The sequence below is a fragment of the Ambystoma mexicanum genome, unplaced genomic scaffold (genome assembly GCF_040938575.1).
Source record: "Ambystoma mexicanum isolate Mex_15411 unplaced genomic scaffold, UKY_AmexF1_1 Mex_scaf10, whole genome shotgun sequence".
In the NCBI taxonomy this organism is placed as follows: Eukaryota; Metazoa; Chordata; class Amphibia; order Caudata; family Ambystomatidae; genus Ambystoma; species Ambystoma mexicanum.
In genome coordinates, this window is record NW_027182325.1 from 1,437,501 (window position 1) to 1,445,000 (window position 7,500).

Genomic DNA, 7,500 nt, shown 5'->3' on the forward strand with positions numbered 1-7,500 from the left:
TTGAGTCCTTCAAGAGGCATGAAAGAAAACCATTATTGTGTTGATTGTTCTCTCCACCTCCCTGCAACAGACACAGGATGGATGAATTAAAGTTATCCTACCAGACATAGGAGTCCTGAATGGGCCCACCAGTCTTATATATCTCGCCTGATCGAGCCTGATCGAGCGATGAGCGTGGTATCATGTTGCAAGTGGCTGCATGGCTTAGCTTACTAAATGCAAATGCATAAGAGTAATATTCTTAGCATTCCTAGAGCCTACGGCCACACCACACTGAATGCACCCGATCTCGTCTGATCTCGGAAGTTAAGCAGTGTCAGGCCTAGTTAGTACCTGGATGGGAGACCGCCTGGGAATACCAGGTGCTGTAGGCTTTTTTGTGCTCCAAGTTCAGGAAGTGAGCCCTTTCTCAATTGCCTTTTAAAACTGCAAGGTCTAGCCGACTAGATGCTTAAAAGTACAACACTCACTAGGCCCAGAGCCTACGGCCACACCACACTGAATGCGCCTGATCTCGTCTGATCTCAGAAGCTAAGCAGTGTCGGGCCTAGTTAGTACCTGGATGGGAGACCGCCTGGGAATACCAGGTGCTGTAGGCTTTTTTGTACTCCAAGTTCAGGAAGTGAGCCATTTCTCAATTGCCTTTCAAAACTGCAAGGTCTAGCCGACTAGATGCTTAAAAGTACAAAACTCACTAGGCCCAGAGCCTACGGCCACACCACACTGAATGCGCCCGATCTCGTCTGATCTCGGAAGCTAAGCAGTGTCGGGCCTAGTTAGTACCTAGATGGGAGACCACCTGGGAATACCAGGTGCTGTAGGCTTTTTTGTGCTCCAAGTTCAGGAAGTGAGCCATTTCACAATTGCCTTTCAAAACTGCAAGGTCTAGCCGACTAGATGCTTAAAAGTACAAACTCACTAGGCCCAGAGCCTACGGCCACGCCACACTGAATGCGCCCGATCTCGGAAGCTAAGCAGGGTCGGGCCTAGTTAGTACCTGGATGGGAGACTGCCTGGGAATACCAGGTGCTGTAGGCTTTTTTTGTGCTCCATGATTAGTAATTGCGCAACTTCTCAATTATTTTTCAAATTTGGTATGTTTCCAAAATAATTGTATCCCGTTTTATAGCGGAAATGTTGGACAACATCATGAGGGCTGGAGCTACCTTTTTACATAGAATTAGCATACAGGTAGTGTGTTCATGGGTAATAAATCAACTTTCACATGTAATGCAGTACAGAGAATATTGAGTCCTTCAAGAGGCATGAAAGAAAACCATTATTGTGTTGATTGTTCTCTCCACCTCCCTGCAACAGACACAGGATGGATGAATTAAAGTTATCCTACCAGACATAGGAGTCCTGAATGGGCCCACCAGTCTTATATATCTCGCCTGATCGAGCGCTGATCGAGCGATGAGCGTGGTATCATGTTGCAAGTGGCTGCATGGCTTAGCTTACTAAATGCAAATGCATAAGAGTAATATTCTTAGCATTCCTAGAGCCTACGGCCACACCACACTGAATGCACCCGATCTCGACTGATCTCGGAAGTTAAGCAGTGTCAGGCCTAGTTAGTACCTGGATGGGAGACCGCCTGGGAATACCAGGTGCTGTAGGCTTTTTTGTGCTCCAAGTTCAGGAAGTGAGCCCTTTCTCAATTGCCTTTTAAAACTGCAAGGTCTAGCCGACTAGATGCTTAAAAGTACAAAACTCACTAGGCCCAGAGCCTACGGCCACACCACACTGAATGTGCCTGATCTCGTCTGATCTCAGAAGCTAAGCAGTGTCGGGCCTAGTTAGTACCTGGATGGAAGACCGCCTGGGAATACCAGGTGCTGTAGGCTTTTTTGTACTCCAAGTTCAGGAAGTGAGCCATTTCTCAATTGCCTTTCAAAACTGCAAGGTCTAGCCGACTAGATGCTTAAAAGTACAAAACTCACAAGAACCAGAGCCTACGGCCACACCACACTGAATGCGCCCGATCTCGTCTGATCTCGGAAGCTAAGCAGTGTCGGGCCTCGTTAGTACCTGGATGGGAGACCGCCTGGGAATACCAGGTGCTGTAGGCTTTTTTGTGCTCCAAGTTCAGGAAGTGAGCCATTTCTCAATTGCCTTTCAAAACTGCAAGGTCTAGCTGACTAGATGCTTAAAAGTACAAAACTCACTAGGCCCAGAGCCTACGGCCACACCACACTGATTGCGCCCGATCTCGTCTGATCTCGGAAGCTAAGCAGTGTCGGGCCTAGTTAGTACCTGGATGGGAGACCACCTGGGAATACCAGGTGCTGTAGGCTTTTTTGTGCTCCAAGTTCAGGAAGTGAGCCATTTCACAATTGCCTTTCAAAACTGCAAGGTCTAGCCGACTAGATGCTTAAAAGTACAAAACTCACTAGGCCCAGAGCCTACGGCCACACCACACTGAATGTGCCCGATCTCGGAAGCTAAGCAGGGTCAGGCCTAGTTAGTACCTGGATGGGAGACTGCCTGGGAATACCAGGTGCTGTAGGCTTTTTTGTGCTCCATGATTAGTAATTGCGCAACTTTTCAATTATTTTTCAAATTTGGTATGTTTCCAAAATAATTGTATCCCGTTTTATAGCGGAAATGTTGGACAACATCATGAGGGCTGGAGCTACCTTTTTACATAGAATTAGCATACAGGCAGTGTGTTCATGGGTAATAAATCGACTTTCACATGTAATGCAGTACAGAGAATATTGAGTCCTTCAAGAGGCATGAAAGAAAACCATTATTGTGTTGATTGTTCTCTCCACCTCCCTGCAACAGACACAGGATGGATGAATTAAAGTTATCCTACCAGACATAGGAGTCCTGAATGGGCCCACCAGTCTTATATATCTCGCCTGATCGAGCCTGATCGAGCGATGAGCGTGGTATCATGTTGCAAGTGGCTGCATGGCTTAGCTTACTAAATGCAAATGCATAAGAGTAATATTCTTAGCATTCCTAGAGCCTACGGCCACACCACACTGAATGCACCCGATCTCGTCTGATCTCGGAAGTTAAGCAGTGTCAGGCCTAGTTAGTACCTGGATGGGAGACCGCCTGGGAATACCAGGTGCTGTAGGCTTTTTTGTGCTCCAAGTTCAGGAAGTGAGCCCTTTCTCAATTGCCTTTTAAAACTGCAAGGTCTAGCCGACTAGATGCTTAAAAGTACAACACTCACTAGGCCCAGAGCCTACGGCCACACCACACTGAATGCGCCTGATCTCGTCTGATCTCAGAAGCTAAGCAGTGTCGGGCCTAGTTAGTACCTGGATGGGAGACCGCCTGGGAATACCAGGTGCTGTAGGCTTTTTTGTACTCCAAGTTCAGGAAGTGAGCCATTTCTCAATTGCCTTTCAAAACTGCAAGGTCTAGCCGACTAGATGCTTAAAAGTACAAAACTCACTAGGCCCAGAGCCTACGGCCACACCACACTGAATGCGCCCGATCTCGTCTGATCTCGGAAGCATAAGCAGTGTCGGGCCTAGTTAGTACCTGGATGGGAGACCACCTGGGAATACCAGGTGCTGTAGGCTTTTTTGTGCTCCAAGTTCAGGAAGTGAGCCATTTCACAATTGCCTTTCAAAACTGCAAGGTCTAGCCGACTAGATGCTTAAAAGTACAAACTCACTAGGCCCAGAGCCTACGGCCACGCCACACTGAATGCGCCCGATCTCGGAAGCTAAGCAGGGTCAGGCCTAGTTAGTACCTGGATGGGAGACTGCCTGGGAATACCAGGTGCTGTAGGCTTTTTTTGTGCTCCATGATTAGTAATTGCGCAACTTCTCAATTATTTTTCAAATTTGGTATGTTTCCAAAATAATTGTATCCCGTTTTATAGCGGAAATGTTGGACAACATCATGAGGGCTGGAGCTACCTTTTTACATAGAATTAGCATACAGGTAGTGTGTTCATGGGTAATAAATCAACTTTCACATGTAATGCAGTACAGAGAATATTGAGTCCTTCAAGAGGCATGAAAGAAAACCATTATTGTGTTGATTGTTCTCTCCACCTCCCTGCAACAGACACAGGATGGATGAATTAAAGTTATCCTACCAGACATAGGAGTCCTGAATGGGCCCACCAGTCTTATATATCTCGCCTGATCGAGCGCTGATCGAGCGATGAGCGTGGTATCATGTTGCAAGTGGCTGCATGGCTTAGCTTACTAAATGCAAATGCATAAGAGTAATATTCTTAGCATTCCTAGAGCCTACGGCCACACCACACTGAATGCACCCGATCTCGACTGATCTCGGAAGTTAAGCAGTGTCAGGCCTAGTTAGTACCTGGATGGGAGACCGCCTGGGAATACCAGGTGCTGTAGGCTTTTTTGTGCTCCAAGTTCAGGAAGTGAGCCCTTTCTCAATTGCCTTTTAAAACTGCAAGGTCTAGCCGACTAGATGCTTAAAAGTACAAAACTCACTAGGCCCAGAGCCTACGGCCACACCACACTGAATGTGCCTGATCTCGTCTGATCTCAGAAGCTAAGCAGTGTCGGGCCTAGTTAGTACCTGGATGGAAGACCGCCTGGGAATACCAGGTGCTGTAGGCTTTTTTGTACTCCAAGTTCAGGAAGTGAGCCATTTCTCAATTGCCTTTCAAAACTGCAAGGTCTAGCCGACTAGATGCTTAAAAGTACAAAACTCACAAGAACCAGAGCCTACTGCCACACCACACTGAATGCGCCCGATCTCGTCTGATCTCGGAAGCTAAGCAGTGTCGGGCCTCGTTAGTACCTGGATGGGAGACCGCCTGGGAATACCAGGTGCTGTAGGCTTTTTTGTGCTCCAAGTTCAGGAAGTGAGCCATTTCTCAATTGCCTTTCAAAATTGCAAGGTCTAGCTGACTAGATGCTTAAAAGTACAAAACTCACTAGGCCCAGAGCCTACGGCCACACCACACTGATTGCGCCCGATCTCGTCTGATCTCGGAAGCTAAGCAGTGTCGGGCCTCGTTAGTACCTGGATGGGAGACCGCCTGGGAATACCAGGTGCTGTAGGCTTTTTTGTGCTCCAAGTTCAGGAAGTGAGCCATTTCTCAATTGCCTTTCAAAACTGCAAGGTCTAGCTGACTAGATGCTTAAAAGTACAAAACTCACTAGGCCCAGAGCCTACGGCCACACCACACTGATTGCGCCCGATCTCGTCTGATCTCGGAAGCTAAGCAGTGTCGGGCCTAGTTAGTACCTGGATGGGAGACCACCTGGGAATACCAGGTGCTGTAGGCTTTTTTGTGCTCCAAGTTCAGGAAGTGAGCCATTTCACAATTGCCTTTCAAAACTGCAAGGTCTAGCCGACTAGATGCTTAAAAGTACAAAACTCACTAGGCCCAGAGCCTACGACCACACCACACTGAATGCGCCCGATCTCGGAAGCTAAGCAGGGTCAGGCCTAGTTAGTACCTGGATGGGAGACTGCCTGGGAATACCAGGTGCTGTAGGCTTTTTTGTGCTCCATGATTAGTAATTGCGCAACTTCTCAATTATTTTTCAAATTTGGTATGTTTCCAAAATAATTGTATCCCGTTTTATAGCGGAAATGTTGGACAACATCATGAGGGCTGGAGCTACCTTTTTACATAGAATTAGCATACAGGTAGTGTGTTCATGGGTAATAAATCGACTTTCACATGTAATGCAGTACAGAGAATATTGAGTCCTTCAAGAGGCATGAAAGAAAACCATTATTGTGTTGATTGTTCTCTCCACCTCCCTGCAACAGACACAGGATGGATGAATTAAAGTTATCCTACCAGACATAGGAGTCCTGAATGGGCCCACCAGTCTTATATATCTCGCCTGATCGAGCCTGATCGAGCGATGAGCGTGGTATCATGTTGCAAGTGGCTGCATGGCTTAGCTTACTAAATGCAAATGCATAAGAGTAATATTCTTAGCATTCCTAGAGCCTACGGCCACACCACACTGAATGCACCCGATCTCGACTGATCTCAGAAGTTAAGCAGTGTCAGGCCTAATTAGTACCTGGATGGGAGACCGCCTGGGAATACCAGGTGCTGTAGGCTTTTTTGTGCTCCAAGTTCAGGAAGTGAGCCCTTTCTCAATTGCCTTTTAAAACTGCAAGGTCTAGCCGACTAGATGCTTAAAAGTACAAAACTCACTAGGCCCAGAGCCTACGGCCACACCACACTGAATGTGCCTGATCTCGTCTGATCTCAGAAGCTAAGCAGTGTCGGGCCTAGTTAGTACCTGGATGGAAGACCGCCTGGGAATACCAGGTGCTGTAGGCTTTTTTGTACTCCAAGTTCAGGAAGTGAGCCATTTCTCAATTGCCTTTCAAAACTGCAAGGTCTAGCCGACTAGATGCTTAAAAGTACAAAACTCACAAGAACCAGAGCCTACGGCCACACCACACTGAATGTGCCCGATCTCGTCTGATCTCGGAAGCTAAGCAGTGTCGGGCCTCGTTAGTACCTGGATGGGAGACTGCCTGGGAATACCAGGTGCTGTAGGCTTTTTTGTGCTCCATGATTAGTAATTGCACAACTTCTCAATTATTTTTCAAATTTGGTATGTTTCCAAAATAATTGTATCCCGTTTTATAGCGGAAATGTTGGACAACATCATGAGGGCTGGAGCTACCTTTTTACATAGAATTAGCATACAGGTAGTGTGTTCATGGGTAATAAATCGACTTTCACATGTAATGCAGTACAGAGAATATTGAGTCCTTCAAGAGGCATGAAAGAAAACCATTATTGTGTTGATTGTTCTCTCCACCTCCCTGCAACAGACACAGGATGGATGAATTAAAGTTATCCTACCAGACATAGGAGTCCTGAATGGGCCCACCAGTCTTATATATCTCGCCTGATCGAGCCTGATCGAGCGATGAGCGTGGTATCATGTTGCAAGTGGCTGCATGGCTTAGCTTACAAAATGCAAATGCATAAGAGTAATATTCTTAGCATTCCTAGAGCCTACGGCCACACCACACTGAATGCACCCGATCTCGTCTGATCTCGGAAGTTAAGCAGTGTCAGGCCTAGTTAGTACCTGGATGGGAGACCGCCTGGGAATACCAGGTGCTGTAGGCTTTTTTGTGCTCCAAGTTCAGGAAGTGAGCCCTTTCTCAATTGCCTTTTAAAACTGCAAGGTCTAGCCGACTAGATGCTTAAAAGTACAAAACTCACTAGGCCCAGAGCCTACGGCCACACCACACTGAATGTGCCTGATCTTGTCTGATCTCAGAAGCTAAGCAGTGTCGGGCCTAGTTAGTACCTGGATGGGAGACCACCTGGGAATACCAGGTGCTGTAGGCTTTTTTGTGCTCCAAGTTCAGGAAGTGAGCCATTTCACAATTGCCTTTCAAAACTGCAAGGTCTAGCCGACTAGATGCTTAAAAGTACAAAACTCACTAGGCCCAGAGCCTACGGCCACACCACACTGAATGCGCCCGATCTCGGAAGCTAAGCAGGGTCGGGCCTAGTTAGTACCTGGATGGGAGACTGCCTGGGAATACCAG

The 7,500-nt window shown here is 47.2% G+C and overlaps 20 non-coding genes and 5 pseudogenes across 20 annotated transcripts; all 25 read left to right on the plus strand.

Moving 5' to 3' along the window:
* The first annotated feature begins 255 nt into the window (after nucleotides 1-255).
* Nucleotides 256-374, plus strand: LOC138548935 (5S ribosomal RNA). Its single transcript, XR_011292726.1, has one exon. It is a non-coding gene; the product is annotated as a 5S ribosomal RNA (ribosomal RNA).
* Nucleotides 375-480: 106 nt separating this feature from the next.
* On the plus strand, nucleotides 481-599 carry LOC138540679 (5S ribosomal RNA). The gene has a single exon (XR_011288718.1). It is a non-coding gene; the product is annotated as a 5S ribosomal RNA (ribosomal RNA).
* A 106-nt stretch (nucleotides 600-705) lies between these two features.
* LOC138547189 (5S ribosomal RNA) lies at nucleotides 706-824 on the plus strand. The gene has a single exon (XR_011291037.1). It is a non-coding gene; the product is annotated as a 5S ribosomal RNA (ribosomal RNA).
* Nucleotides 825-929: 105 nt separating this feature from the next.
* On the plus strand, nucleotides 930-1,038 carry LOC138544255 (5S ribosomal RNA; annotated as a pseudogene).
* Nucleotides 1,039-1,503: 465 nt separating this feature from the next.
* Nucleotides 1,504-1,622, plus strand: LOC138538508 (5S ribosomal RNA). The gene has a single exon (XR_011286605.1). It is a non-coding gene; the product is annotated as a 5S ribosomal RNA (ribosomal RNA).
* A 106-nt stretch (nucleotides 1,623-1,728) lies between these two features.
* On the plus strand, nucleotides 1,729-1,847 carry LOC138539738 (5S ribosomal RNA). Its single transcript, XR_011287803.1, has one exon. It is a non-coding gene; the product is annotated as a 5S ribosomal RNA (ribosomal RNA).
* A 106-nt stretch (nucleotides 1,848-1,953) lies between these two features.
* On the plus strand, nucleotides 1,954-2,072 carry LOC138550067 (5S ribosomal RNA). Its single transcript, XR_011293831.1, has one exon. It is a non-coding gene; the product is annotated as a 5S ribosomal RNA (ribosomal RNA).
* Nucleotides 2,073-2,178: 106 nt separating this feature from the next.
* On the plus strand, nucleotides 2,179-2,297 carry LOC138547760 (5S ribosomal RNA). The gene has a single exon (XR_011291590.1). It is a non-coding gene; the product is annotated as a 5S ribosomal RNA (ribosomal RNA).
* A 106-nt stretch (nucleotides 2,298-2,403) lies between these two features.
* Nucleotides 2,404-2,512, plus strand: LOC138546229 (5S ribosomal RNA; annotated as a pseudogene).
* Nucleotides 2,513-2,975: 463 nt separating this feature from the next.
* On the plus strand, nucleotides 2,976-3,094 carry LOC138548937 (5S ribosomal RNA). Its single transcript, XR_011292727.1, has one exon. It is a non-coding gene; the product is annotated as a 5S ribosomal RNA (ribosomal RNA).
* Nucleotides 3,095-3,200: 106 nt separating this feature from the next.
* On the plus strand, nucleotides 3,201-3,319 carry LOC138540691 (5S ribosomal RNA). Its single transcript, XR_011288729.1, has one exon. It is a non-coding gene; the product is annotated as a 5S ribosomal RNA (ribosomal RNA).
* A 106-nt stretch (nucleotides 3,320-3,425) lies between these two features.
* Nucleotides 3,426-3,545, plus strand: LOC138541353 (5S ribosomal RNA). The gene has a single exon (XR_011289362.1). It is a non-coding gene; the product is annotated as a 5S ribosomal RNA (ribosomal RNA).
* A 105-nt stretch (nucleotides 3,546-3,650) lies between these two features.
* On the plus strand, nucleotides 3,651-3,759 carry LOC138546630 (5S ribosomal RNA; annotated as a pseudogene).
* A 465-nt stretch (nucleotides 3,760-4,224) lies between these two features.
* On the plus strand, nucleotides 4,225-4,343 carry LOC138538509 (5S ribosomal RNA). Its single transcript, XR_011286606.1, has one exon. It is a non-coding gene; the product is annotated as a 5S ribosomal RNA (ribosomal RNA).
* A 106-nt stretch (nucleotides 4,344-4,449) lies between these two features.
* LOC138539739 (5S ribosomal RNA) lies at nucleotides 4,450-4,568 on the plus strand. The gene has a single exon (XR_011287804.1). It is a non-coding gene; the product is annotated as a 5S ribosomal RNA (ribosomal RNA).
* A 106-nt stretch (nucleotides 4,569-4,674) lies between these two features.
* On the plus strand, nucleotides 4,675-4,793 carry LOC138540614 (5S ribosomal RNA). Its single transcript, XR_011288656.1, has one exon. It is a non-coding gene; the product is annotated as a 5S ribosomal RNA (ribosomal RNA).
* Nucleotides 4,794-4,899: 106 nt separating this feature from the next.
* On the plus strand, nucleotides 4,900-5,018 carry LOC138537011 (5S ribosomal RNA). The gene has a single exon (XR_011285163.1). It is a non-coding gene; the product is annotated as a 5S ribosomal RNA (ribosomal RNA).
* A 106-nt stretch (nucleotides 5,019-5,124) lies between these two features.
* Nucleotides 5,125-5,243, plus strand: LOC138547761 (5S ribosomal RNA). The gene has a single exon (XR_011291591.1). It is a non-coding gene; the product is annotated as a 5S ribosomal RNA (ribosomal RNA).
* Nucleotides 5,244-5,349: 106 nt separating this feature from the next.
* Nucleotides 5,350-5,458, plus strand: LOC138546831 (5S ribosomal RNA; annotated as a pseudogene).
* Nucleotides 5,459-5,921: 463 nt separating this feature from the next.
* On the plus strand, nucleotides 5,922-6,040 carry LOC138542366 (5S ribosomal RNA). The gene has a single exon (XR_011290349.1). It is a non-coding gene; the product is annotated as a 5S ribosomal RNA (ribosomal RNA).
* A 106-nt stretch (nucleotides 6,041-6,146) lies between these two features.
* Nucleotides 6,147-6,265, plus strand: LOC138539740 (5S ribosomal RNA). The gene has a single exon (XR_011287805.1). It is a non-coding gene; the product is annotated as a 5S ribosomal RNA (ribosomal RNA).
* Nucleotides 6,266-6,371: 106 nt separating this feature from the next.
* Nucleotides 6,372-6,490, plus strand: LOC138541420 (5S ribosomal RNA). Its single transcript, XR_011289427.1, has one exon. It is a non-coding gene; the product is annotated as a 5S ribosomal RNA (ribosomal RNA).
* A 463-nt stretch (nucleotides 6,491-6,953) lies between these two features.
* LOC138548938 (5S ribosomal RNA) lies at nucleotides 6,954-7,072 on the plus strand. Its single transcript, XR_011292728.1, has one exon. It is a non-coding gene; the product is annotated as a 5S ribosomal RNA (ribosomal RNA).
* Nucleotides 7,073-7,178: 106 nt separating this feature from the next.
* LOC138540966 (5S ribosomal RNA) lies at nucleotides 7,179-7,297 on the plus strand. Its single transcript, XR_011288988.1, has one exon. It is a non-coding gene; the product is annotated as a 5S ribosomal RNA (ribosomal RNA).
* Nucleotides 7,298-7,403: 106 nt separating this feature from the next.
* LOC138543431 (5S ribosomal RNA) overlaps nucleotides 7,404-7,500 on the plus strand; it is a 109-nt pseudogene continuing 12 nt past the window's right edge.